This window comes from Lycorma delicatula, chromosome 10 (genome assembly GCF_047948215.1).
Source record: "Lycorma delicatula isolate Av1 chromosome 10, ASM4794821v1, whole genome shotgun sequence".
NCBI classification, from domain to species: Eukaryota; Metazoa; Arthropoda; class Insecta; order Hemiptera; family Fulgoridae; genus Lycorma; species Lycorma delicatula.
In genome coordinates this window covers 60,569,847-60,596,673 of record NC_134464.1, presented here as the reverse complement: position 1 = coordinate 60,596,673, position 26,827 = coordinate 60,569,847, and the positions used below count along the sequence as shown (strand labels likewise).

The following is a 26,827-nucleotide window of genomic DNA, read 5'->3' as shown; positions in this document are numbered from 1 at the left end:
AGTATTTGCTTTTAATAGTATTAAGTATGAGATTTATACAGTTGTAAAACCTGTTTCCAATTATATAATAGTTTAATGTGTGGTCTGAAATTTTTACTGGGCCAAAAAGAAGAAACTAAAGAAGTGACTATTCAGTGTTGTTGATTAACACAGCCTATTAAGGGCTTATTGGGGGGAAAATAGGTTAATGTTTTATATCTGTTGTACATAAGTTTTTTATAATACAGTATAAAATACTTAACAACACATAGTGTAAATTACATTACGCATTTCAAAAGGCACAGCTTTTTGAAATACTAAAAAAGTCTGCCTTTTATAATTAGAAAATTTTTTTTAGTACTGAAAAAGGACGAAGTAAATTTTTATTATATTATTTGCTTAAAAGTTTTTTTAAAATGTATGTTAAAGAATTAACCATAATTTATGTGTATTTTTGAGAATAATTTTATCGATTTTTAGATTTTATTTAAAAAATAGTTCAAGAAAATAATACTGTAAATAGTAAGAAGCAACATATCGACTAAGAATCGATCAAACGCAACGTTTGTAGACGGACAACTGGTGAGAGCTAATGCGCTCTACCGGGATTTATTTTAAATATAGTGTACCAGAACCAGTCTTTCAAGTAGCCAACAGCTGATAGTAGTCTAGTATTGCAGTTAAAACGTTGTAGAGTCGTCGTGGTTGTGCTGTCTGTGTAGTGTGCTAGTTAGAAACTGTATGTTTGGTCGTTAAGTTTGTTCGTTTATTTTGTATATTTTTATTGTGAATTAATCAAACCGCGTAGTTTCTGTGTTTTATGTTAAGTTAATGCATGCTTTAGTGAAGTAAAAATTGTGCTGTTATTAGTGAATGCACGAGTTGTTTACAACACTTGTCTCTGTAGAAGTCGTTAGCTTCATTCTCTACACGCAGGTGTGCTCTACCATAAGTTGTGTATAGCTTTTTAGCGGCGATGCGATTTTAAAATTCTTTGTGTTTTTAGCTTATTATTTAGTTGTGTATTGTGCTTATTAGTGATATAATTTATATATTTGTCAATGTACCAATGTACTGAAGTATTTCTAAGTGAACGCAGCAGTATATGTAAGTAACACTTCCACCTTTTTTTACCTTAGCCTACTTCTTTAGCAATAATTTTTTTCGATAGTTAATTGTTTATCTTAATGTAAGCATGTTTTTTTTTTGTTTGAAATCTTGCTTGTTAAATAAAGTTTAAAAATGTCCTCCTATCTGATGCAAGAAATAAGAAAATTGTTTCTTACAAAGATATTGTCAAGTAACCTTTATTTTATTATAAAATATACGTAAGATGATAAAAGGTTAAGGTTACACTTACATTAAAACTTTTATAAAATTACAACCCAATTCATAAAAATGTACTCTGTTGTTCAACTTTTTTTTAAATACTATTTTATACCAGCAATTTTTTTCTTACAGATAATTTGGCCTAACCTAATATCTCGATTACACGTAGTTTAAGAAAAACTCTTAGAACTTGTATAGTTTTCACTGTTTTGTCATTATTTATAGAGAATAATCTTTGTCGATCCTTGGATTGTAAAAGTCAGCAGGGAATGCAGTAATGCATAACGTCGATGCAGTGTTAGTGTCTGGCACCACGAAGGAAATCGTTGCATTCTTTACAACCCACCTTGTCCTGTCCAACGGTTATTAGCATCGGTTCTTGTTTGTGTATAAAGTATATATTGTGTTATAACCGATGTGATAGACTCTACCTACGTGGGTCATTGTTCACATAGTATTCCGTAATTTACAGTTACATAGTTTTCATTGTTTTAATATTTTATTCTAGTAATAGATCCTGTTCTTTCGTAGTTTCCTTATTATTATTTCTAAATAGTATAAAGTTAATTTAAGGTCACCAAGTTTTAATTATTTATTTTCTAATACGTGTGATTTTACAATTTTTTATTTTATATTTGTCTTAAGGAGTTATTTGTTAATGTGTCAACAATATAAAAAAAAGAAAGAAAAAACAACAAAAACCCAGATAATAAAACTTAAAGAAAAACAATATATTTTTTATTAAATTTAAAAAATTGAGAATGTAATTAATAAGTAGTTTTTTTCATTTTACGTGTTTGTTGTTTGATTTTACTAGTTTTTGGCGTGTGCTGTTGAATATTTATTATTAAATATTCATCCTATTACGATCTTTAGCATATGTTAATTTTTGTTCTTCAACCTATAGTTAGTTAATAGTCCAAAATGACTGTCATAGTAGCTATAATAGCGTAACGAAGTACCACGCCATTTAATAAAGGAATTTCCTTTGGAAACTTTACTATAGTTAGCAATAGTACTCTTATTAATTACTCTCATCTTGAAAAGATTTAATAATCTTTAGTATGAATAATATATTCGATCTATATTGTGTTTATTAGTTTAGACCTAATATATGTAGTTTTTATCAAAATTAGTGTTTTTGTAAATTTCATCTTGTTCAAGTGTGATAACATTTTTTTTTTAAACATATTACGTAAACATTTATATCTTACAGTTAAATGCCTTCATACGTATGCTATACTCCTAAAAGGCGATTACATAAAATTAATACTTTTCTTATAGTACTAGTATTTTTTCCGTGGGTCTGTAATTGAAAGTCCGTCATCTGTCCGATACAGTTCAGTTTACATATTTGTGGGTAGCTGTCTTTTTCGTTTTCGATTAATTTAACACATAAGCTCGAAGTTTTTACTTGGAAATATGGAATGGAAGGCAATTTTTTAGATATAAAAATGGCCAGCCTGATCGGGATTCGAACTCGGGACGTAAGGAGAAAAGGCTTAGACGGTACTACTATGCCGCGAAGGTCGGTTTATTTGTTAGTTTATTTGAATGTTGTTCGTTTCAGAATTACAAATAAAATACTGTTTAAGATTCCAGTACACTTGAACAGCATGAAAATTACAAATAATAAATTTGACAAAAAACTTTTTTAATTTTTGATAATAATTATTATTGTGACATAGATAACAGTACTCTGTTACTGTGGGAGAGATTTATACCGTTGCACTTACAGAATGAGCGAAAAGTTAGGCAAACCCGATGAAAAAAAAGACGCAGGTAAATACCAATATATGCAAAAAAACAAGAAAAAATTATTCATAACTTACAGAAATTTTGTTAGATGTTCCAAATGATCGCCATTTACAGCTATACCGGAATTAATAACACGTTTCTTCATGTTAGCGGCCACTTTTTTAACGGTTACAGCGCTGATAAGGAACATTTCGACTTCATTCCGTTCTAGTCGATTAATTTGCGAGGATTACTTATGAGAATTTTTTTTAAAAATAACCTCAAAGAAAGAAATCGGCGGGAGAAATAAATCTGGCGAACTAGGTGGCCTCTCCCCCTGAAAATGATTTTCTGTTCAAAGAACTCGCGTAGTGGCAACATTGTGTTATTCGGTGTGCGGTCTCTTGCAGACCTGTACAATCCGCATTTATAAATTGCTGGTAGCGTTCAGATGTTACATTTTCCGTGAGAAATATTAGACCTCCTATTTTCTTCCGAGAAATGCGTGCCAAACCCCGAGCTTTTCTGAATGCCATGTAGTCTCGTGGAAAACGAGAGGGTTTTCTGCACTGTTCTGACTCTAATAGGCACTTACATGAAAGCGTGGCTTGTCCGTAAAGAACATCTTACCTGGAATCTTTTTTTTTCTTTTTCCTGTTTAGTCTCCGGGAATTACCGTTCAGGTATTACGTCAGAGGATGAATGAGGGTGATATGTACGAGTGTAAATGAAGTGTAGTCTTGTATAGTGTCAGTTTGACCATTCCTGAGATGTGTGGTTAATTGAGACCCAACCACCAAACAAAAACCGGTACCACGATCTAGTATTCAAATCCGTATAACTGACTTTACTAGGACTTAAACGCTGGAACTCTCAACTTCCAAATCAGCTTATTTGGGAAGAAGCGTCCACCACTAGACCAACCCGGGATCTGAATATCCGCAAACAAAACGTATAAACCATTTGAAATAATCGAGTCTATATTCGTGATAGGGTCCTCTTAATTCCTGCACGACATGAAGACGCTACGGATGTGATTTTAATTTCATTGTGGTTTTGCGGACATATTCCAGAATGACATTCGAATCTGCTAAGATAACGGGATTAAATTTCGAGGTAGTGGTCGTTCAAACGATATATGGACACTTTAAAGATTTGTCATTTAAAACTATCGGCGCATTCATCCTCGCTACCGGTTTCTCTAAAACCTGCGAATATGCGTGAAATTGTTGACTTAATGTTATTAAAATAATATTATTATTGCAAGTTTTACCTAATACTTTAAAAACAAAATGATTGCTATTTAAAGTAACTCTCAGGAATAAACGTATGTTAAGACTGTGTAAACGCACATTACTAACCCGCCCATTAGTGGCAGTCTAAAAGCAAATTTCCCACTTTGCGGATTAATGAATTCAACGTTGCGTAACTTTTCGCTTGCCTGCAATCAGTGTGTGTACACACACACCCATAGAAGATAAAGATATATATATTGAATTTCAGTCAATTCGCCAAGTACAGAATCAAAGAAACATTCTTACCTTTATTTCCTTTACATTATAGCGCTTTCGGGCATAAGCCCATCCTCAGTAATGTTTGCTGATTATCTTTATTTCCATTTACACATATAACTACCATGCACATCTTTACACTTTATTAATTTTTTATAACTTTGGTTATTGAGCAAAACATAATAAACTTGAAACATTTACAGAACATACATTTGTTCAGTCAAAAAAATTTTTAAAGGATTCAAAAACATCTTCTAAAATTGCAATTAAAGTTAAAATTCATTAAAATTCCTTTCGATGTATAATGTTAGTACAGTACTGTTACTGTACTGCAATATATGTACTGATACATATACATGTGTGTCTGTGTGTGTGCGCGCGCACGCGTATGCACACATATATGTAATTTGTTCTTCAGGCAAATTACTTTACAGTTCATGGGTACAGGTTATTAATGTAAGGCTGTAGGTGGGTTGTGCAATCGTCCAGCATAGATGTATTCCATGGGAGTTATTTGAATGCACTATAAATCTCTGTTCAGTATACAATCGATCAGACATGCGAAACAAATCCTTAACATCGCACCGACCTGTGTATGAACCTAACTACAATAACTTTTGACATATTATGGCTACGTAATATGTTTTATTACTTTTCTTTGTATGTATATACATTTTTTTAGCTAATTATACTTGTTTAGTAGTCTAATTAATCGATTACAACATAATTTTGATGTAAGCCTATACGCTCTGATTGCTGTGTTTATGACTTTCTATTTCTGTAGGGTGTAAGTCGCAAAAAAAATATATAAATAGTAAGTGTAATTAAGTTGTTTACAAGAGTACCTATTGAATAATAATTACTATTATGTATTGTATGTACTTTTTGTAGTTAGATATTTATGATATTTTCTTTATACTATATTACTCACACATGGTGCGCAGTTACCAATTAGTCATATATAATGGAATTGTAGTTATAATAATAATAATAATTTTAATTTAGACTTTTTTTTCTAAACAATAAACAACAAAAAAACCTAAAAATCAGGTTATGTTTCTATTAGTTAGTTATTATTTGTTGATTTATTCGTTGGTCATTCTTTTGTTGTACGTGTTCTTTGAATCGTAATTGAAAGTTGTTTTACTAATTTCTGGTAATGTATTTATCGTATTAAAATTTTGAACACTTTGTTGTCAATGTGTTGTTTATTAATCGGAAAACAATAACATTTCGGGTAATTTCAAGTTTTGACTTTTAACAGCATGAATGTTGGTGAAACAAGGAGATTCTTACTTTCTTCTTATAAATTAAACCACTTTTACCTTAAATATTTTTTTAATCTACGATGTTGAGTTTAATTAACTTGTTTTTACTTGCTTCAGTAAATCTCTCCCCCACTCAATCCCCCCCCCCCAACATCTCTCTCTCTCTCTCCCTCTCTCTCTCTGTGTGTGTGTATCCATGCGAGCCAGAACTATTGAAGCAATTTCACCGAAATTTGGGATTTAATGTCTACAAAAATCGACGATCTGATGAAATGTTGAAGTTTACTGATTAAATGATTTTACCAGTCGAAGATTACGATTTTAATCCTTATTAGGAATTTTTTGGTATTTAAATATTTTTATTGTTAAAAAAAATAAGAAAAGAAACTGCACTTCGTCACGAGATGTTTAACGATTTTGCAACATGCTGAGCCGGTTTTCAGTAAAACTTTTAGGATTGTTTCTTGAACTTAAAGGGAATAAATGTAAAGTTCATTAGAATAAAAATTGGTTTCCCGTTCTAATACAATAGAATGTGTCAAATCTGTACCGATTTCAGACACATTTTCAGCAGTATTGTTCTGTTTATTTTTTAAAACTTTTTATCTTTAGCATTAATTCTCCGCCAAGGTTTTACATTGCTTATTACAAATAATTGAATTAATTTTTTAATTGAGACAACCGATTACCGAAATCGGTTGAAACATTTATTTACTTAATTGTCCAATTTAAATTTATCGTAAACAGCCTGATTTTCAGTTCATGCACTTAAAAAAGGATCTTAAAATGCATATACATTTATATAAACTTATTAACAGATACTATAAAAAAACTTATGCCACAAAATTGGCCTAATTTTATTATAGTGAGAGAACATGTTTTATTTAAAACAATATTCCAATATTTAAAACAATATTCCAATATTGTTTTAAATACGTCTTTTAATTTCGATGGTACCACAAGAATTCACATAGGCAGGAATGTAACGGTTCCTACCGTTCCGCTTATTCCTTTCTGTTCCTGAATTATCCAGCCGCTTATATCTACTCAGCCGTTGTGGTTTATCTATCCGTTTGTGGATTTACGAAGTTGTTTACCGGTATATGTCTGAAATTCATATCCTAATTTGGTAATCGGGGAATACCATTGTACACCGCCACATATTGGAAATATTAATTTTACCACTTCGTTACATTTATGAATAATTATTAGAATGAAGTTTCCACTGTTGTACGGTCGGGATGATACAAATGAAAACATTCCTAGTTCACTTCTTATGTACCTCCGAGGAGCCATTATCGGGCGTACCTTCACGAGAAAAAACTCATCCTTTTCTATGTTTGAATTAGGCCCGATAATTTTCCTTAAATAATTTCTGAAAAGTTTATTAACCGTATATTCACTCTTTTCTAACTTTGCACGCAAAATTTTACATCTGTATATTATTTCGGCGGGCATTAAAACGAACAGAAAAATCATTTGTAAGGGAATGCCTCTACGTTGCGACTTTTAATCGGACTAGAAGTTGTCTTCCGTAATCGGAGGATATGTCAAAAGGCGGGTGTTCTTCTCCCTCGAGGAGGAATTGAGATACTCTTAAACTTGGGTATGGTAGTCCTTGCAGCCGTGAGGGTGTAGGACTGTCTTGCCGAGAGCGGTCTAAAGTAAATGATAAAAGATAAAGTAAATGTCACGCAGGACTCTGTGATGCAGCCGAGTGGGAGAAGGTCTGTCCTTGTCACCCTGGTGGACCAGACCAGAGTCCGTAGTAGTTGTTAAATTAATTAGGTAAACTTGATCAGTTGTGATCAACTAAGGGAACTTGGTTCAAATTACCGTTTTTGCGATCAACACATTCTGTGGTATGTTTAAAGAGTAAGTTTGATATGAACTTTTTTCCTCATTTTGGTATCCTGAGTCAGTTCATTACGTTAGGCTAATACGTCCTGGAACAACCGTATATGGGGCGTTGGGGATATAACTGAAGAAACCACCGTTGAGAAGAAGAATTAAAAATTTGCAAAATAAAAATAAATAATAATAGGAAAAGTAAGTTTCTTTTATTATGCAACGAATATAAAAATATACTCAGCTATTTAATATCGACCGGATCTTTTCCGATCCGGTCGGCCTGATTTTATCGAACCGCAGTTTGTTATTTCAATTATCTTAAAAGTTGTCTTTTTTATTGAAATATTGATTACAGTATTCGATATAAGTTAATCTATTATTTAAAAATGGGTTATACAAAAAGTATGAGAATCGTTAAATAACTTTTAATTCGTTAAACATAAAAAAAGAAAGTTTTCGTATCTTGAAATTTTTCATCAGACCGCAAGCACCCGGGAGGGAGACAACTCAAAAATGAAAAATAGAAAGTGTAGGATTTCGACAAATTTCAAAGTTCAAGGAAAAACAAACGAATTGATTTCAAGCTACAAAATCCCTAATTAAAATGACGGCCATTTAATATTTTTTTCGGTTAATTTCAATAATGGCCTACAGTACATTCCAAGTACCATACCGTACCAAGAACCTTGGAAGTACGTTGGAACCATACGTTCCAACTATCATACCAAAACATATTTATTTTACACAGCAAAAAGTTTTGATTTTTAATGTCCTTAAACATGGTTCCCACAGGCAGGAAAAGTCAGTAAAAATCAGGAAATATAAACCTAGTCAGGAATTTTTAGGACAAGTCAGAAAAATTGCAAAAAAAAATATAAAGAGAATTCATTTTTGTTACTGAATTAAGTTTATGTTAGTTATTAATAAAGTATTTTTTAAGTAATGCCAAAATATATTTGATATACTTTCCCGGGGTCGAGAAATGGTGACCCCATTGCCCAGCATATTGCAACTAGGTGCATCAAGCAGCCACTAACATGTTCTGTTTTTACTTAAATTCCCAAATTATTCTTTTATATTAAAGGAGGATTATTCCAAATTGCAGTTAATTTTTTCACTGATGAAATTTAAAAAAAAATTACCATTAAAAAATTTAAAGGTTAACTATTCTTTTTTTGGAATTTCTCTCAAACCACCATGATTTTTTTTATATTTTAGGTAATTAATTGCTTTTAAATTGCATGTAAAAAGACTGTTAGATATAAATTTACGCCAGAATTCAGTCGGTTGAGAAGAGATAGAAAAATGCATTTTACTCGCGGGTTATTCTAGTGGTCAACGCATCTTTGCAAATCAGCTATTTCGAAGTCTAGAATTCCAATGTTCAAGTCCTAGCAAAGACAGTTACTTTTTTACGGATTTGAATACTAGATCGTGGATACCGATGTTCTTTAGTGGTTGGGTATCAATTAACCACATATCTCAGAAACGATCGACCTGAGACTACAGGGCCACATTTCATTTACGCTCATACATATTATCCTCATTCATCCTCTGAAGTAATACCTGAACGTTAATTCCCAGAGGCTAAACAGAAAAAAAGGAAGAGGTATGCATTGTGCGTTTTGTGATGTGTGTAAAAAAAGATTTTGGACTGGGCAGTATGGGCCAAAAGGCAGTGACTTCGCACAGTAAAGGAAAGCACCAAAATGAAATAATTAAGATAAGGAATTCTAGCCTTCACTGAAAACCTTTCTATCTCCCAGTGGTATTTCGACTCGGCAGAGTAAAACTTTGATCGATAGTTGTAAGATATCTGTGTGTTCTTTATACCTGGTTCTTCTGATAGCATTCAGCAGCAAATGATACATTTGAAACATCGACTTCATTTACGTAAAATGACCAACTCAATTACTTCTTTTTGGTTTACAGACGATGCTTTTAAGGCGGAGATTATGCTGGTTATCAATGTTGTACAAAATAAGTTATCCTTAAGTCCATGTGTCCTGATAGTTGTATAGCGTAAACTTCCAGTGTGGAACTACTAAATGCTATTATGTTATTAATCGTGGCCTTGAACCGTACTTTTTTCTGCAAATACTTTAAAATAATAATAACAAAATATTTTTCAACTAAATGTTAATAATGTTTGTTTTTTATACAAAGTAAGTTGTTCTGTTCTAGTTATCTTATGTGTATTACTTTTAGTTACAACGATTTTAGTTTTCCTAAGTTGTGATTATTCATATATTCTTTGTAAAATTGAAATTTGTTTCTTATCATTTTTATGCAAACCAAGTTATTAAAGTTTTTTTTTTTTTACTTTGCGAAATAATTTAGGCTAGTTTTTCTGAAAAATCTTTAGCTATCTTAGGTGCGAGCCAATTTAAACAAATTTCTTCAGTTAATTTCTTATTTGTGTTGCTTTTATTTTTGGGTCTCCCGCTGGTGGGAGTGGCTGCGCTGCCGGGGTATGGTAGCCCCTGCGACCGGGGACGTGGCTTCCCTCCGACGGTGGCAGTCCTGATCGTGACTTGGTAATGTTACGCGAGACACCATGATTGGACCGGGTGGGGGTGCGGGGTTTGTCCCTGGCTCCACCGCGGACCGGAATGAGGTTGCGTTCCCCTTGTTAGGTGGCCTAAACTGGTCGGGGATTATTTGGGTGTAGGTCTGAATTTCTATGTTGCGTAAAACACAATTTTGATTGGTATGACTGTAGCACTGATTTAACTTTAAATTCGTTCGTTTTCTGAGGATTCACAGTCACGAACGGGGTTGTCAAATCTGTACAAGGCGCGGGGTCCGCGGTTTCGGTTAGTTAATTTGAGGGAATCATGTTAGGTTGGATATGAAGATGTCCGTTTGAGGCCTAAGTGAAGGCGAAATTTAATATGTATTTACTGATGTAAATGTCTGCCGAGGCATTTACATCGATGGCATCCCGACCGAGGCGTGGCTGATGACTGTGAGATGTAATCAGTTAGAGGGTCTCAAGACGACCTCCGGTAAAGCCCCCCAGGGCTTGGAACGGAGGGGGTGGTGTGGCGACCGGTAACGTCACAAGGTTGATGTCTTCCCCCTACGGGGTTGTGATGTATTACTTTTGTTAGCATGATGTTTACTTTTATGCAACAGATTTATTAAATATTATTGGTTTTTTTTTTGTGCTTTGCAATGTAATTTACTGAAATGATTTATCACAAAAAAATAGCCGAGCTTTAAATGTGTATTGTAAAAAAATCATTAAAAAATAAACTTTAAATATGAATGTAATAATAAAAAAATGTGATGTAGACATCACATGACTTCCTTGTACGCCTATTAAATTACATAAACACATTTTTTTTTAATGAAAAGTACATAAAATCTTATTTCATTAATAACTTCTGATATTATTTTCATTTTTTTATTGTTATTATTTATCGTAAATGTTTTTTTTTTTACAATAAGAGGTTAATAATTATTAATAAATCAATATATTTAAATTTTAAAAAAAGTTAAAAAAAAGGAGTCTGATTCGAACCGATATGCCTTCCCCCTCTAAAATCCAAATATTTTATTAATTACAATTTTATTTGGCTATAACTCTGGAACCAATAAAAATAAGTAGCACTTATGATGTATCGTTCAAAAGCTCTCAATTAGGGCGTATTACTTCAATTAATAAAAAGTTCAAAATTCAAATGTTTTGGATTTTGGGCTTTTTTTGTTCAGTCGATTGCAATCAAAAGGGAAGGTGCACAACTAGATGTTACAACAGTCCTGAATCCAAAATTTCAACATCCTACGGCTAATCGTTTTTTTAAGTTATACGTGATACATACATACGAACATACAGACGTCACGCCGAAATTAGTCAAAATGGATTCACGGATGGTAAAAATCGATATTTCCGTTGAAATTTGAAAACCGGAATTTTTCGCCATCGTAGAACTTTTTTTACTTCGTTCAAGGAAGTAAAAAGGTCTGTGTTGGGCAGCTATGGGGATGGGGACGCTGCAAAAAAAGAAAAATCCATATATAATTTTGCGGAGTAAACGGAAATATCGTAAAATTAAAGGAATCTGGAAAAATTTATTAAATTAGTCAGGAAAAACGAAACTTAAAATTCGGTGGGAACCCTGTTAAAATCCTACTGCTTCTATTTAAACGTTTTTGAGTTGCTCCCGTAGGATCCACGGTGCTCGGAATGTGGTGGTCTATGTCGAAAAATAGATCGTTTTGAGTTAGAAGCGTTTGCCGAATTTCATTTTTCTATGTTGTTCAATCGAAAAACTATTTAAGGTTTGCCATACTTCATTAATATTTCTGTAGTTGTAAAAATAAATTTTTGTCGGAACGGTAAGCTAGTTCGTTAACACTTTTAATTCTATTCGATCCATTTTTTTTTTTTGTTTTATTTTGTTTTACCATTTCGAGTATATGTTTATCATCCGTTTGATGCGGCGTGAATAAACGAACGTTCAACCGAAAGGGCGATATCATTAAAAGATTGTAAGCTATCGGGGATTAAGAAGCCCTTTCCAACTTCTTAATATATTCGGTCGCTGTTGTTTGAGATTGTATTTAAAACGGTGTTAAAATTATTTCCTGTTATTTACGCCTGATCTTTTTTCGTAGAAATTGTTTGTATCGTATTCGATTTCCAAGTTTTGTCATGTTATAAAGAGTAAAGAAATGCCGTTACTCAATATACGAGGAACGATGTTGGAATGAGATTAGTCAGGTCGATTTTAAACTACTTCTTAAACATCTTGTTTATATAAGGATATCATTTATTACGTTTCAACATCCTTTTCCTCTCGTACAGGTAATTTAATAAAAATGTCAATAATTTATTTATCTTATTCTAAGGGTTAAGTTATTATTTTTTATTTCTGTTTAACTTTTAAATAACGAATGACGTTTATTTTATGTATTTATACAGTTTAAATTTTTTTTTTTTTAGCTCGATCGTTTATTATATATGTTATCTATTAATATGATTATATTTAACCGAGGTCAATGAACTTTTAAAGTGGTTTTTGAAGTTCATAATGTTGTAATGCTTATTGACATCGCACGTACAAAATAACATTATTTGTATTCTCTTCTCGGTTTAATTTTATTTTACTTATTTATTCCCTTCCAGAATTTATTATTCGTACAATTGAATTACTTTTGTTTGTCGTTTTGTTTGTCATTTTGCAGTTTTTTTTTTATTTATTTATTTTTTTTTTGTTAAAAGATACGCTATTGTGAACATATGGGGTTTTAACGTAACAAATGTGTTTCTATATACATGTTGTCTCTCTTCGTTAAGTTTTTTTATCTCTTTTTTTACCACCACTTACTATGTCGGTTGCCTAGTTGTCATCGTTTCTCCTCAACTTTTTCAAGTTTGTATTATCATAGTATAATGTTAGCTTAAACTAACTGTGCCGAGGCGGAAGTTGTCGCTAGACCTTTTTATTTATACATATATACGTATCTTAATACATTCTTGTTAAAATATAAAACATTCATTCGTTCGTACAAATAGGTATATTTATCTATAAAAAGAAAGAATGTAGTATGTATATATGGATATGTTTTACGGTGATCTTTTTTACCGTTATCGATATTTGTAAACGATAAAAACATTTTAAGTAATGTAAAAACTTGATTATTTTTTTTATTATAAGTTAAACGATAAGTTACGTTACAGGATTATGTTCCCAGTAACTCGAACGTTATAAATTTTATTATCCTAGTAAATCTTACAGAAGAAAAAAGAAAAATACCTTTCCGTTAAAATACTTGCTGACTTTTTTGTTGAACGGTAGCGCCTTGGTCGTTCATCCAAAATACTCTAGGGTTCGAATTCCGGTCAATCTGGGCTTCTTTTGTTTACGCTTTTTAACTTTCATGTGTACGGTTTTAAAAAAAACTACACGTATTACTGTAATCGTTATATTACATTTTACATTGTCGTTTAGTTGATTAATGTGTTACGTAAGTTCAAAGTTTTTTGTAGGAATACGGGATGAAATTTTGTAGTTATGAAAATATACCTGCTGTTGATTATTTGAAGAGAACGGAAAAACTTTATTCCTTATTACACATATATGGATCCTGCCAAGGTTCGCCAAGCCTTATCGGGAAGTGCTCGTTCAATACAGTACAAATACATTAACGATGAAAAATACAAATAAAGGACAGAATACATTAATAATTATATCAAAAAAAGAAAGTTAAAAAATAATATCTTCTACTACATTTATTATAAAGGAAAAACAAAACAAAAGAGTATACTGCTAAGTTTATAATTAAAATTCTTATTTTACGAAAAATATTTAGTGGCATCGTAAAGTGGTCGAGGTAAAAATGTGTACTTCAATCGTAACAAAATATTAAAGGATTTAACTGTTTGTTGCTTTAAAGTTAACACATATTCTACATATTTACAGTTTCAGAGGCTAGCCATCGGAATACTTCTTTCTTAAACAAATTTTTTATTTTTCTTTGTTTTCTTTTTTTAACGAGGTGGAGGAACCCCATTTACAGGCGCCAAGGCAGTGTCGGGCTCGCTAACAGGTTCCGCAAGATGTTATTAAGTGCATATGTGTTCCTGCGCACTACCGATTAATCTCCGCCCCTTCTGGAAATCGCTTATGTGGCATTACTTCTGGAAGGAGGAAACGCCCACACACACACAATAGGTCACCGCAAGCACAACAGGGAACATCCAAACAAACACGCACTCACCACAAAACGATACACAAAAGTCACACACAACAAATTAAGCCAAAAAGTTCAACAAACCACGCACACAAACACCAAACACGCCAACAGATCAAGGAACAACCAAAACACACACAAATCATACAGGCATAACTCACGGAACGCAATAAAGCTACAAGAAACACCCAACAATACTGTCAAAACACAGTTCTTACCAAACGAAGACTTTTTCCCGATGCGAGAGACGCCATCGGGTACCACGAACGGAGTGCCCACGGCTTCGTCGCACCAAGGCGACCTCCAGATGCTCAGGAGACCCCCAAGGTGCTCAGCCGCGAGCCTGTCCGATCCGGCACCCTCCGACGTCTCCTTCCCTTACGAAACTCCTCTCCAGCATATAGTTTCGCCACTCACCTTCTTAGTGAAATCTTCCACAGCTCTTCAGCTCTCCTCACTTTCCAACAGGATCCCTTCCTTGCGTTTCATTCAGCGTGAACATTCGGTCAAGACCCAGCGTGTATAAATAACATTTCCAAGCGATCATGTTTGAAACGCGGGCATCAGAAATATACGTGCTCAGACCCTAGAGCACGTATATTAAATATAAAGTCGAGGAAGAAGAGACCTTCTTCCTCGCACTTTGTGCAAATGTTCGAACGGTCCAGTTGAACCTATAGAGATATGATTTACAGCCGCCAGATGTTTTAGCCAGATATTTCTTTTCCACCAGATATATCCGCTAGATCTTTTATCTCTTTTGGTAACATATATAAAGTGGGAAAAACGACTTCCACCACATAAATTGTTGTCTTTATATTACAATAAACTGTTTGTTTATGTTACAATAAACAGATCTTTATACCTAGTTTGATGAATAATTTTTTTTTGTTTACTTTTAAATTAATTTTTCATATGGAACATACATATCGATATTAACTAATAAAAATACTTACAGGCGATAGCGGTGATGTAGCATTAAAATAGTTTTTCCTTCATATTTCCAAATTTTTACTCAAAATTACTCTATTTTGAGCCTTTTTAATTTTTACAGTTAAATAATTTGCTGTTGAACCCCATATTTCAACTTCAATATTCAAATAACGATAAAAATAGGAATAATTCTTACTATAATGATTTTTTATTTAAGGAAGATGTCATATGGCCATCATTTGCTTTAAGACATGCCTGAAAAGTTTCTTCTATTAAAAAATACATGGTGAAACAGTAAAGGAGTAATTTCATTTACAAATCTTCAATCCATCGAGTGTATGTAAAATGTTCTTGTTAATAGATCTTTTCATTACTCTTCGTAAATAATCGGTAGTTATAAGATACGGGGATCTCGGTTCTCTTCCGGACATCCTTCCAGATGTATTTTCAAATAAGCTTATCCCGAAAACCTAACCAAACATATTTAGCGAATTATCGGCGGTGTCTGTCGTTGCTATGGCTTGTTGAAAGTACGCTCCAGTAATTTCTTCCTCATTTAGTTGGTCGATGAAAGGATAAATAATTTAATTACAATAACGTTTTGAGTTTACGTGCTCTGGAAAAAACTGAATGATTATCCGTTTTATAGGATTGACGATTTATCTGAAAAGAAAATTTACATCGAAAATGTCTTCTCCTTTTTCATTTATAAAATCCATAAACCGTCGATAATATTCAACACGTTTAGAAAAATTAGTATTGTATAACTGATGCGTAGTACTCTGTACGTATTACTCCTTGAAATTCTTCAAGGAGCTTCTTCAAAGCCTTCTGCTTTGTTTTGCCCGTTTTCTGACAAATTCTTTTGGGCTTTTAATTATACGATCATAAATTTCATCCGACTTTTCCTGTGCCAGGTTAGATGGTCTTACTGATTCGGACGCATCTTTGACAGATCTACTTTATCTGAACTTATTTATTAGAGTTTTCCACAGCGTTACGATGTTTGGAAACCTTTGATGATATATTTCCCTCTCGTATTTTGTGTGCAAATCAAAAAAAATGGTCAGTTTCATGGTTGCACTCACGCTTGGAACAAAATTATAACCAAAATCTTCAGTGATTATGGATATAAAACGGATTGTCTACAATGAAACAAGCAGATCAGCTGTTAGTTTCACTGCTGTTTTTTTTTCTTTTCGTTTTAACCACTACGAATCACCTTTACCTTCTTCCCAAAAGAAGTTTTAACTTCTTTTTCTTTTCCCAAAAGATTGTCATTCTTTTGCTCTGTTGTTGTCGTTTTTCTTCCGTCCATCTATTAAGATTTATGCCCTTCTTTTTCTTTCTCTCTAGAAACTTAGATTCTCGAATCGATTTCCTAAATCGTCTGTCTTTACATAGATCTTTAGAAATGTTTAATGTTTTTAGATCTGTTTCTATATCTTTAAACCGGTCCGTCTTTGTGGTTCTGTTTTTGTAGAGATTAAATTTTTTTTTTGTCAATCTTTGGTCATTCGTTCTGCATAAATGTCCATAAAACTGTAATCTTCTTTTCCGGATTAAGCTCTCTATTTTTTCTGTATGTTAGTAGATTTCTTTTTAGTTTTCAACCTGTAAATTCCATTTTCTTGGTTTGGTGCATACATTTTTCTTAAAATTCTTTTTTCTACTTTTGCTATTTCTTGTTCTGATAAACGTTGTAGACATTCTGCCCATACGTACGACTACAGTTTTATAGTATCTCAGTTTGGAGTTATATAACGGGGATTTTTTATTGTAAATGTTCTTCTTGAGATGATAGGCGGTATCCATTTTTCGTACTCTATTCTTCATCCCATTTTTTTCTTATATATTCGGCGTTATGATTTCTCCCAAATATTTAGTTTTTTATATTCTACGTATTTCTTTGTTGTTGAAAATTTTAAGGGTTTGAGCTCCATTCTCTTTGTCATCGGAAACTCAGTTTTTTCAAAAGAAATTTGAACATCAGTTTTGCTTGGGCATTCGCTGAGTTTTGAATTTTGATTTTAGCCTCGTATATATCTCTTACGAAATTGCAGCATCGTCTGCGAAAGCCGGATTGTTTGTAGGTATGAATTTAGTTTTAGTGTTCGTTCTTATGTTTTCATGTACGTTTAACTTTTTAATTTCTTTGCCTATTCTCTTATAATTTTTTTCAAGGACATAATTAAAGAGGATAGGAGACAGTCCATCACCGTGCCCTACATCAGTTTTAATTTCTAACGGTTCTGAAAGTTTCTCTAAGAATTTCACTTTTGATTTTGTGTTTGTTAATGTTTGTTTTATAATATTTGTGGTCTCGGGATCTATCTTAATTCTTCAAAGATTTTAAGTAGAGATTCCCTGTGGATGGAGTCGTAGGCTTTCTTGAAATCTATAAAAATTGTAACTAATTTTTGGTTTTTAATTTTTTGGTATAGAAAAATTTGTTTTAGATTAAAGATTTGCTCCGCACAACTTCTTCCAGGTGTAAATCTACCTTGATATCCTCTGATTTATTTTTTTATTGTCTGTTGGATTTTACTTAACAATATTTTGGACAAAACTTTATATGGGAATGACCTCCGTGAAATTCCTCCGTAATTGTTGATATTTGTTTTATTTCTATTTTGTGGAGGGGATGTATTAAATCATTTTTCTAATCTTCTAGAATTCTTTTTGTTTCTCACATTTCTTTAAAGATTCTTTCCAGTTTTTCACTCCTGTTATTATAAAAAAAATTAAAAAATGTAATCGCATTTTATTGATGGAAATTCGTAAGCTTGTTGTAGAAAAAAAGCTTGAAAGTAGAAAGTAAGCTTGTTGTAGTTTTCTTTGGTGGTTGAGTTTCAATTAATCACACATCTCAGGAATGGTTGACCTGAGACTGTACATGATTACACTTCATTTACACTCATACATATCATCCTCTGAAATAATACCGTAACAATACTAGTACTAATACGGTAATTCCTGTAGGCTAAACAGGAAAAAATACCTGTCAATTTTCATTGTTTAATATATAAAAGGTAATCTGAATTATTTTAATAAACCGTTTATTTATTTTTCCATACTTTTTTTTTTTAAAAAAAAAGTAAAAACATTTTACGCGTTTTATTTTTAAAAGATGTATCATTTTTTTCTTTCTCTTTTTCTTCGTTTAAATCTATAAGTTTACTAAAAAATTAATTGCCATTCTTTCTTTCGTGATAAAAATATTTTTCAATCTTCTGTTACCGTAAGTTAGCGTCAGAAAAGCGGCAGCAGCACTTACAAACATTTGAATGGGCCTACCTCTAACCGACAAGTTAATGCATTCTTGCCTCCATCTGGTTTCAATCTTACGTTACGTAACGATTTTACTTCCTTTTTTTTTATAAAAGATTACTTAAGAAAAAAAAACTTTTTCATCGGTATAGAACATAGTTTATTATTTTTAATAATTTATAAAAATGTAACATCAGTTTTGTTGTTTATTTATTTTTTTAACTAGGGTTGTTTAATATTTTACATAACAGTAATAAAATGCGTTTTAATCATTTTAGTTTTTATCTACTGGTTTTTCATTTCTTTCATCGGGATTATTAATAACTGGATAGAGTGTTCGATAGACCAAAGAAAAGAAACCGAAATTGTTCAGATATTTGTTGAAGATACCATATGAAAAAGGTATTTGTTGAAGTGATCGACCTTAATGCGTTTTTACGTTTTCTTTTTTTAATATTTTCGCACCTGATCTATAGGAAAAGTAAATAGCAGTTAATTTACTTATTGCACCCTTTTGTGATTAGATCATGTAATCAAAAGATAGTATATTATACTTCGTGAAATTTTGTGAAAATCTATTCAATCTTTTTTTTTAATAGAATATCAGTTGTGACAATCGTAATTTTATTTTTACGATTGATTTTACGTTTGTGTTCTAGATAATTTGTTAATTAAAATCCTGGTGATATTATTTGTATCGACCGTATTAACAACGCTCTCACTTATTTTGTCGTGTCTGCTAAGGTACAGTAAGTAATAATAAAAGTAAGGTGAAACCGGTTTAAAATTGTACAAAGAGATGGTGAAAGTGTTCTGGCGTATAGCTTTTGTTATTACTGTTATTATTGATTTTATTGCTCGGCGTTAATTATTCAGTCGCTTCAAAAAAAAACAGCTTTTTTAATGGTATATAATGCTTACTGATAATATTACGTATTGCGTAAATATTATTTCATAACTTTTTGAATTTGGAGTTTTGTATTACGTAAATTTATATTTAATTTTTACTTGTGAACGTCCTTTTCATTCGCAATTGAATTTTTGAACCATTGTGAGATTTCGGTCAGACGAATACTTATATTTTAATTTTCCTCTTAGTTGAATTTTTATTACGTGGAGCTGCGACAAGCTACACTGGTGTCTTTATGTCGTTGCCGATATAGACGAAATTTAATAATAATATTACTTCTTAAACAATAAATATTAAAAATTGAGGCTGATTTTAATATGCTTCACAGTTTTTTTTTTTTTATATTATAAACTTCGTTTCATTAGTAAAATGTTTCTTGAACTTACCAAAAAATAAATAAAAGTAACCTTTTAAAAAACTTTTCAAAATTTATTTGTAAAACTCGCAAAAATATATCTAGAATTATTATCTTCTATTAATTCTCTTTTTTTTATTGTAATAATTATCGACCAATAAACTTTTATTCTAGAAAACTAGATTCATATTCCAGTTAGGAATGGTTATTTATAAAAATTTTAATAAACTCCTGCGCAGTTCTGTACAAGACCTTTTCGTTTCCGGTGCCTTCATTATTTCGCAATCTATAGTACAACGCATTACATATGTTCGATTAGCCAATAGGCGTAACACACAAGCTTCAAGTGAGCTGTGATTCGCTGCATAAGCGCGTATGAAAAATATACCTCTACATAGTCAACATAACCTCAAACGTTTTTCGACCTCAAATTGAGCTTAAATGAAGAACGACTCCTTAAAAATTACAGTTAATATTATCGATGAGAAATGAATTTTTGTATCGTGTAAAAACTGCCAAGCCTGACCGGGGATTCAAACCCAGATGGAAAACGGAGACGCTCCTGTTCCGCCACGGAGATCGGTCTAACACTAGTCTTTTTATTCTAGTATTGCAGCGACATTTGGACATTATATTATACAGAGTCATTCACGGGAACCGGATGTTTTTAAAATAATCATAAAAAATTGAATATTTACTTTAAAAAAGTTTTATTGGTACTGAAACACTTGATAAATCAAAACATTTGTTACTAACTCGTGAACGAAAAATTATGTCCGGCAAGTGATGTCCATTTTGGGCAATACATTGTTGTAGCCTTTCACGGTAACTGGCCTCAATTCTTTGCAGCATGTCTACATCAATCTGGGTGATGTGATGACGAATTGCGATCTTTAGGTCCTCCAATGTACGTGGCTTATTGCCGTACACACGCGATTTCAGAAACCCCCACAGAAAAAAATCACAACTACTCAAGTCGGGGGAAGGAACGTCGCCGAATCTGGAAACGATCCATCCCGGAAACAAGTTACGGAGAACAGCCATCGTTGCCCTCGCTGTGTGCGCTGTAGCTCCTCCATCCAGCTGGAATAACACATTTTGAAAATCGATTCCCTTGTTTCGTCACTCAGAGATGAAAAACGTATTCAACATCGCAATGTAACGATCAGCTGTTGCAGTTACGGCAGCGTCATTTTCTTCAAAAAAATATGGTCCAATAACACCGACCTTTTGCACACCAGACAGTCACCTTTGGGCTATGAAGTGATCTCTCGTGAAGCTGATGTGGGTTTCTTTCTTCCCAATACCGGCAATTCTGTTTGTTGAGGAAGCCATTCATGAAAATGGGCTTCGTCACTCATTAACAATAACAAATTTTTATTTTCTTCAAAAATGGTAAGCATTTGTCGACAAAATTGTAATCGCTGCGTCAAATATTGCTCGTTTAACTGCTGCACGACGACTATCTTGTAAGGATGGAAATACAGGACTGTATGCAGAATTCGTCTTACCGTACTTGTGCTCATTTGAAGCACTGCTGAATGCCTCTGAAGAGAGCGGCGTGGGCTTCTGACAATGGCTTCCCTTACTCGTTCGATGTTCTCCGGAGTGCTAGCAGTTCGTCGGGGACCCGGTGGTTTTTTCTTCAATATTGAACCGCTTGTTCGAAGGTTGTTTTCCCGTCGCAATATAATGTTACGAGAAGGGACACTTGCATTACGATGGATATTAAACTGACGGCGGAAATCTCGCTGAACAGCAGTTACGGATTCGTCATTTCGCACAAAACTGTCATACGCGTACAGGCGTTGGTCTAGCGTCCACGGCTCCATCTCAACGACTAAAATGTAAATGCTATGAACAAAAGAAACGTCAGACACCAGCCACGTGCCCCTCCCACCACGAACGCCCGAGTACAACCCAGTTCAAAAACATCCGGTTCCCTTGAATGACCCTGTATATACTAGCTGATCGGGGCTCCGCCGTCTGGACCTCTAGAATGTTTGTTACCCTCATGGTCGGCTTACACGGACCCCGGAACCGGCAGAGGAGCTTCCCGGGAATCGCAGAACTCGCTGCGGTCGCCACTCCTGCTAGCCAGAGGGCTCCGTCTCCTGATCCTCCGCAGGTTCGTTACCCTCATAGTAATGAGAATAATACTGATAAACAACAATTAAGGTATTCAGGCTTTATAAATACCTGAAAAGATATTAAAGTGCACAAATCTTTGACGAGGAAAACTGAATTTATTTGTGATACCATGGTGACAAAAATTAATTTAATTTTTAATTATTAATTTTTTTTTCTTTAATAATTATCTTTAATTCACAATTTGATCCCTAAAGGGGTTGGGGCCTCGGTCTATGACTTACAACCCTCCCTGGGATAACATGTATGTTCCTGCAAATTTGAGAGTAGTCGGTCGGTTGGTTCTCTCTTGATGCCAGAACAAACTGACAGACAAACTAACTTTCGGCTGTATATATAAGATTATATTTCTTGTGTATATAATACATTAATATTGATTTACATTTGTAATGTAAGAATAAATACTGTTATTTAAAAATGAGATTTATAATTTAAAAAAAATTCTTTTCATATAATGCTGTTTTACAGTATTATGTTATCCTAATTGTAGATAATTTCTTTGTTATATTGCGATTCATAACAAAGAATTGTTAAGAATTTTTATATGCTATTTATTTTATGTACGTTTTAATTCATAACAGCAGTAATTGATGACATTTTTATCGACTACTCGTATTATAAAATCTAAAAGAATCGTCTTGGCTCCCATGGCGGAGTAGTTGCATCTCAGCCGGAAGATCTCGGGTTCGAATCCCTGTCAGGCATGGTATTTTTCATACGCTACACAATTTATATTAAAATGTACATCCGAGAGATAAATAAATAAGTGAATTAATCTTAAACAAAAAAAGATTGATTTTATATATCGGTAGATGAAAATGTCAACCGAGAAACGAAACCGAGTTGGTCGCTTTTTTACTTGTCTTATTATTTGTCTTTTTAACACTTTTATTTATGAATTTACAATGTAATTAAATTATCTTGAAATATAATTTTTAACGTTTGCGTACATTTATGAATCGATAGTTTAGAAGTTGTAACATGAGAACCCACTATTATTTATGCTGTTTTTAACATACATACTTACAGTTGTACCTTTTTGTATCGTGAAAATTCCGCGGAGTTTATAATACTAGGTACTATTACTCGATATTACTTAAAATTTATATATACAATTACTCGGTAAGCCTTCCTAGACTTACTGTAAAGGCTGCATACTTTTCCAGTCGTATTGTACAGCTATACAAGGGAATATTGTAGTAAGGGAATGTTTGCTATCGGGTCAAATTTTGCATTTCGGGGTTTTGCAGATATTGATGTTCCCTGACCTTCCGTAATAAAAAAACACAATTTTATCGTTGAAAAATTACGTAATGTTGTATTTACGTACTGTGTATGTATATTTGTTGTTTTTTGTTTGGTATCTCTAGTCGGGATGGACGCATTTATACGAAATTTGCCACAATGATTTCTGTATATGGATTATTGCTGCCGTTTAATTTTGGTCACAATCGATTAAGTGGGTGGGGACAGTAAACCCTTTATATATTTTTTTGTTTCTGGATTCAAACTGGCATCCTTGTGCTATTAGATGATTCCATTAAATCTTTATGTTGCTTTGGTTATGTATTTGGGCGATACAATTCTGGAGTAGGGGGGATTGTAAACCTATTTTTTGCTTTTTTCGTTATATTTTTTATTATATATATATATATATTTTTGTCTTCAGTCATTTGACTGGTGCAGCTCTCCATTTATATATATATATAAATTGGAATAACCGATTTTTTATGAATTTTTTACTATGACTTCTGAATATCAGTAATTGATTTTCCTCTTAAGTCTGTCAATGTTGAAGTCTACGGTAGTCATTGTTAAAACTCTATCGGTTTCTTTATAACATTAAATTCATGAAAATATTTGTTTAATTTACATTATTTTTATTATATTGCTTATATTTACGTTATACAACATTTTTAATAATGAATCGACTTGAGGTCTATTACTCACAGCTTTCTGTTTGCCACTTCCGTAAAGCCTCAATCTCGGTTACGCTGATAATTTTATTTTATTAGGCCGATTAATTCTAAGATCTAAGTATATAAATTATACAATAATAGGAATTCTACTTAACAATAACTGTTAGGATCGTTCGGAAAGTTCCCGGCCTGATACAGAGATGGCGCAAATATTATCAAATGACTATAATATTTGTCAAATATGATACTTTAGATGCGAGTGCTTGTTTCTGGGGTCCGAGTAAACCAATAGGTTTTGATATTTTATGAAAAATGAATCAAACTGAAGTTCGAGCTGTTCATAAAATGCTTTGTTTTAAAAGGTTTAACCAGGATGGGTGTACAGAAAGAGTTAAATTCCACTTTAAACGATTCTTGGTTTTCGTTTTCGACGGTAAAAAGAAATATGCTTATGAATATAAACGCGGCCGTACATCCATTAAAAATTATGAACGCTGGGGAAGCCCAAAAACCGATACGACCGACGAAATGTCACAAAAATTCACAACGCGGAATTAAATGATCGCCGACTGAAGGTACGCGAGCTCGCTGACATTACAAAATATTCTACCGACCTTGTTAAAGTATATTTTACCTGATGTTTTGGGTATGAAAAGACTTTATGCTTTTGGGTACCCCATTTGTTAATAGTGTAAAAAAACGCATTCGACTAAACACTTCTAAAGGGTGTTCAGACTTATTTAATCGCTATTCCGTTGAGTTTCTTTGAAGTTTTATAAGTGTAGATGAAATACGGATTCATCATCATACGGCAGAGACCAAACGGTGAGCGAAAGCAGGTGAAGGTACGCCAGAGTAAACGGATCATCCTGCGAATGTAACGGTGTTAAAGGTTAAAAGACGTGACTTTGGTTTTATGGGATTGTCGTGATTTGGTACTCGTAGACTTTTCGGAAAAAAGGTAAGATCGACGCTTCGAAGTGTTTTCACGTGCGCCGAATTCACCAGATTTGGCTCTCTGCGATTAGTTCATTTTCCCAAATCTTAAGAAATATGTCGATGAGTGAAGATTCACTTCAAATTAAGCGGTCAAAACTGAGACAATCAGCTTATTTTGCAGAGATGGACGAATCGAATTCTACTGTAGGAAAGTAGAGTTAGAAATTCGTCGGTCTAAATGTTTCGAATTGCAAGGTGACGTTGAAAAAAAAAAATTCTGAAAAATTTTGTTTTTTGTTTGCCAGGTCGAGAACTTCCCGAACGACCCTCGAACTTATTACTATAATAACTTGATAGTATTTAGTATAAATTTATAATATTGACGTAGTTAAGTATTGCGGTGTTATACAACGATTAATTCTTATCGTTCTAATTAACCTTTTTTTCCAGTTTAGCCTCCGGGAATCACCGTCAGGTATTACTTCAGAGGATGAATGAGGATGACGTGTATGTGTGTAAGTGAAGTTTAATTTTGTACGCTCTCAGGTCGACCATCTCCGACATGTGTGTTACCAAATAACGCCGGTATCTACGATCTAGTATTCAAATCCGTATAAAATTAACTGCCTTTACTACGATTTGAACGTTAGAACTCTCGACTTCGAAATCAGCTGATTTGCGAAGACGCGTTTCACCAGTAGGCCAACCCGGCGGGTTCATCAAATTAAACTTAAAATAAAAACTTTTCTAATCTCAATTATTTTTTTTTTTAACACGTGTGTTTAAACGAAAACTGGCTGTGATTGTATTATTTTGTGTAACCAGGTAAATAATATTAATAATAACAAAACAACAAATAATTTTGAAACATTCACTATTGTTTACACAATGAATTAAACATTCATTGTTTCGTGACCTCATGTGGTTGATTTTTCAACCCGCGTTATTTTTATTATTTCTATTGTTATTCAAACTGTATGTTTTTAGTAATGCGTGTTTTAAATATTTAATTAGTTCCCCAGATTGTATTTAATATATATATATATTTTTAGTTAGGTTTTTCATATTTTATTAAATTAGTTTTAAGATTAGAGTATTGTACTTTTCAAGAAACAAACGTTTGTTTGTTTAAGAAGCGATTTATTTTCTAATTTGAAGCTTTTCTCCGTACAGATTTCAACAAAAATTTAGCCTCCATGCTCTAACCACGTGGAATTATGTTAGGTAAAGAAAAATGCTAAGACAAAATGCAGTCCACCGATGAAGGATTAGGAAAATGTTACCGATCGTTTTATAATTACATGTTGCGAATGAGTGTAGTTCTTCAGAGAGCTTGTCGTTCACCATTAGACCAACCCGGTGCGTTAAATTAAATTAATAGACTTAAAATTATTATTTTTAACTTTATTCGAATATTTAATTTTTTGGATAGAAAATTAACGTAATTTGGCGTTTTGAAATGCAGTATATAATTATGATGTAAATCCAAGGTTAATTTAATTCGTTAATAGACAATTTCAAATGTACATCGCTAATACCCAGAACTGCTGTATGTTTATCAGACGTAATCGTCATATCATCTTCGGTCGGAATTCATTTCGTACATCCTCTATTTCTACATTTAATGATAACTGTTTATTATTTTAAATTTTAATGTTATAAAATAATTTATGCAATTATTTTATCGCGGAATTATAACGTTATATTATTGTTATTTCTCATTATACGGAATTTTACTAATTCAGAAATTATTACGTATAAATGTTATTAATTTTATTTTCCTTATTTTAATTAATTTTACATTCTGTTATACTCTGGTTTGGTTTTATCTATTTTATCTGAAATTGCTTTGTATATATAATAATATTTATATTCGAATGATAATTATAAATATAAAACCGGAATTGGAATTTGCCAGTTTTTTCTCAAGTGTAGTTTCCGATAAATCCCAAATAAATAAGCTTTTAATTTTTTCA

At 32.7% G+C, this 26,827-nt stretch overlaps 1 long non-coding RNA gene across 1 annotated transcript in view; it reads left to right on the top strand.

Annotated features, from left to right (window-relative positions):
* Nucleotides 1-675: 675 nt before the first annotated feature.
* LOC142331737 (uncharacterized) overlaps nt 676-26,827 on the top strand; it is a 341,656-nt gene continuing 315,504 nt past the window's right edge. The window contains exon 1 of the long non-coding RNA XR_012758074.1: nt 676-1,086. This is a non-coding gene — a long non-coding RNA (uncharacterized LOC142331737). The remainder of the gene's footprint in view (nt 1,087-26,827) is intronic.